The sequence below is a fragment of the Dipteris shenzhenensis genome, unplaced genomic scaffold (assembly GCF_047967505.1).
Source record: "Dipteris shenzhenensis isolate YYH24624 ecotype China unplaced genomic scaffold, Dip_SZ_1.0 scaf0219, whole genome shotgun sequence".
Lineage (NCBI taxonomy): Eukaryota > Viridiplantae > Streptophyta > Polypodiopsida > Gleicheniales > Dipteridaceae > Dipteris > Dipteris shenzhenensis.
In genome coordinates this window covers 1-3973 of record NW_028239525.1, presented here as the reverse complement: position 1 = coordinate 3973, position 3973 = coordinate 1, and the positions used below count along the sequence as shown (strand labels likewise).

The 3973-nt window shown below is 43.9% G+C and overlaps 1 non-coding gene across 1 annotated transcript; it reads right to left on the bottom strand.

Annotated features, from left to right (window-relative positions):
- On the bottom strand, positions 1–74 carry TRNAW-CCA (transfer RNA tryptophan (anticodon CCA)). Its single transcript has one exon. It is a non-coding gene; the product is annotated as a tRNA-Trp (tRNA).
- Positions 75–3973: the final 3899 nt, after the last annotated feature.

The window sequence follows — 3973 nt, the reverse complement described above, 5'->3', positions numbered from 1 at the left end:
CACGCCCTGTAGGATTTGAACCTACGACATCAGGTTTTGGAGACCTGCGTTCTACCGAACTGAACTAAGGGCGCTCCATTCCCCACGTAAGCCAGTTTCCATTCTAATCAGAATCTGCGGACATCCGGACACGGGAATAGAATCAGACTCTTAATCGGAGTGGTTCTTTCACCGACCAGGAGAGAGGAAGATAAATGGAATGTCTCTTGTGGGGGAATCAGTTGAATAACACAAACAATCTACCCAGATGGATTTCTCTTGTCACCAATTTCTCACCAATATCATTTTGGGATGTACGGGGAACAATAGGGATGACAGGATTTGAACCTGCGACATTTTGTACCCAAAACAAATGCGCTACCAAACTGCGCTACATCCCTATTGGTCTCGATCTCCGACTGGCATTCTCGGTATTGAGACGCGTGATCCAAGTAATTATAACTGATAGCCACAGAACTTGACTACCCACTTAAGAAGTAACCATGTCCCGAGAGGATGTCGCCTCCGAATCATTCCCAGACCGGAAGAATCCGATTCCCTTACTGGGGTTGGTCGTGGTAAAAATACTGGAAGAGACACATCATCTTCCTAGTCGATTGAAAAACGAAGGAGAATTCACAATGCAAGATGTAAAAATTTATCTTTCCACGGCCCCCGTGTTGGCTACGATATGGTTTGGGCTGCTAGCCGGTTTACTAATAGAAATAAATCGATTCTTTCCAGATGCCTTGATATTTCCATTTCTCTAGTCGGGGGGAGGCGGGGGTTGAGCAAAACAAAAGTAAGGTGGGAGAAATAGATCGATTTCCGTGAGGGGAGCAGTGAGCGATCCATTCATTACTGGAAATCGATAAATCGGGAATTCTATTAATGATTTATTACTGAGACGGTATCTTCCCATCCACTCCTCCCCCATTTCCTTCACTTATTTCAATGAATCCTATGGCTAAAAGTAGAGATGCGAGAGTAACTATTGCTTTGGAATGCACAAGTTGCACCCGAAAAGGGACTGACGACAAATCTCTAGGTATTTTTCGATATACTACGCGTAAGAATCGTCGCAATACACCTACTTGATTGGAATCGAGGAGATACTGTCCCTGCTGCTACAAACATACCATTCACAAAGAGTCGAAGAAATAAGTGATCTGTTTCTAATCAACTGGAAAATAATCAATAGTTTTCGGAAATGTCATGAAAGGTATCACGAATAAATCTAAGCAGTCTTCGCGTAGACGTTCTCCATCCATCCGATCCGACGAGATTATTGACTACAGAAATATAAGTTTACTCCGTCGATTTGTAAGTGAACAGGGAAGGATTTCACCCAGATGAATGAGTAGGTTGACCCCGAAACAACAGCACTCAATAGCTGTCGCAATCAAAAGAGCTCGTATTTTAGCTTTGCCACCGTTCTCGAATAACGAGAATTAGACCTTGCATTGCTAGCGACTAGACAATTAAGTTCTAGTTTGAAAGATTTGGCATTCAACCGACTACTCGATCCTATTAACCCTAAATGGAGAAATGAATAGGAGTCGGAACCAATACTCCGGGTGGAATATTTGTAGTTTACTACCGTCCGTTCCGCCTCTCCGGGAGACAATATCCGGAGAGGTTTCTTATTTTCAACCAGTAGATTCGTATACTGGTAGTTGTGCAATCTCGGAAAAACAGTGAGTATCTAGGATAGCTATCTATGCAGGTATTTTGCGATTCAGATAAACTCGATTTTCATATAAATTGTGAATCATCCTATTATGAGAAATTCCATTCCCTCGTGCTGCTGCATTGATCCGGGCAATCCGTAAGCGACAAATTTCTCTCTTTCGATTACTCCTATCTCGATAAGCAGAAGCCAATGCTTTCATTTCCTGTTGATTCGCCGTTCTAAATAGCTTTGAATGAGCTCCCCTAAATCCAGATGTAATTTCAGGAATACTTTTGCGACGTTTCCGAGCCACAGATCCGCGTTTTACCCTAGTCGTTGAGTGTTTACCCTCACAAAATATCAAAATTATTCTTTGGGGACTCTGTCTGTCACACTGGTGATACAACCCCCCCCCCCCCCCTTCAGTCCCGAATGAATCCCACCTCTCTCATATCATCGGAACCGTCTGGATGCATCCTTCTAGCAAGAAGACGGAATTGCTAAGTGTAGATCTGGTGGCATGCACGGTCGCGGTGGCACACCAAAACTCTCAATTCCCGCACTCCTGATATCCGAATTATTCGGATTAGTAGGATCAGAAATAGTTGAAATAGAATCTGAATCTGGTCACTTAATTCTTTTGAAAGAACAATTCCCGCAAGAGACTTTCCTATCTGACGTAGAAAATAATGATTCCAATGGCTTTTGCTACCTTAACCTTCCCGTCCACAAATCCCCGAGATCAGATGCCTCTTGATAAAGAAGTTGCACCAGAGGGAGTTATGGATTCCAAAGTTTCCGTAGTATCTTCCTCGACAGTTGGGTCCTTCCTATACACCGGAGCCTATGATTTCCCGATGACGGGGGAAATGGAATTACTGTTGGTAAGTCGTATAGTTTCCAATCCCCGGCTCCACTCAAGACTTGAGAGATCAGGTAAAGAGTTTCATCCTAGAAAGACTTATTTGTATAGTAACGGTATTTCACTTCGGTAGTTGGCTGGATGGTTGACCCAAAGCAAAGCTACCGCCATTGCAGGGATTCCAGCAGAGATATGGGAATCGATATCCTCATCCCCACGTCGCTTAGTGATTTTTTTAGTATCACTGATAAGTTGCTTCTCATCTCACACTAAGATGATTGGATTTGCACCAATCAGAACTATGAATTTTCGTCTCTCAGTAAAGGATATAGATGACGGATCTTTGCCTAATTACAGTGAAGGGATCTTGCTGCGACACCGACCCCCCAATATCATTTGGTTTACGATTCAAACGTGTCGCACATACACCCTGGTACATACCCCTCTGCGTTGGGGGCACCCCCGAAGGGCAGGGGATTTTGTTCCAATCTCCATTGGTTGTCTTGCGTTCCTAATAAGTTGTTGATTGGTTGGCATATCCAAAAGATGCAGGGTTTTGGGGTTCGGACTATTCCTAACCATGGAGGACACCTCAATCATTGAGTTGGTAGAATCCTTATCTCCCGGGCAACCTCATATAGAAAATATGGGAGATGGAATAAGTGGTGGAGATAGCGGTGATTCACACAAGTCATAAACCTGGGAGAGGGAGGAATTGGGTGTTGCTCCTCCCCCCCCCCCCCCGCAAATCAATATTCGTGAATGACATTTGGTAAATACCCACACCCAAATAGTATCGATTCCTAAAGTACCGGAATGTAGGGATCTCCCCTGTTCATATCGGGAGACTCCTCGTGAGTCCCGGACATTCCCCACCAAGCAGTAGAAGTTACTAAATTAATCTTGAATCTGGAGAAGTTTTCTGATGCTACGGGATCTACAATACCATGATTTTCGGCTTCTTTCGCTGACGTAAAAACGTCTCTTTCCATGTCTTCGGAGATCATCCATAAAGGTTTGCCGGTTCTTTATACATGAACCCTAGTAATACAATCACAAGGTTTCGATACTTCTTCTGCTTCCATAATACATTCACCCGCCTGTCCATCATAATGGGAACTCGCAGGTTGATGAATCATAACCCTGATTCAGTATCGTTGCAATTCAATCCGAAGACAACCGTACGGGCAGCTCCTTCTGCATACGGCTCCGTGTCTGACTACCAAATATTTTGCAAGTGGAAGAATCCCAATTCCAGAAATCGGGTGGGGTTCTTATCTCTTATCCAGAGCCAGCTTCTTAGAAATTACATATACCACCCTTTCTTACCAGAAGTACTATGGTGGTTCCGTTGCTTCATCCCTTCCAGCAATCCCAAGGTTTTATATGGATATTCTCTACGGGAGATAGAATCAAGATCCTTCGATTCGGGATAAATTGTAGGGATTCATCCCTCACCC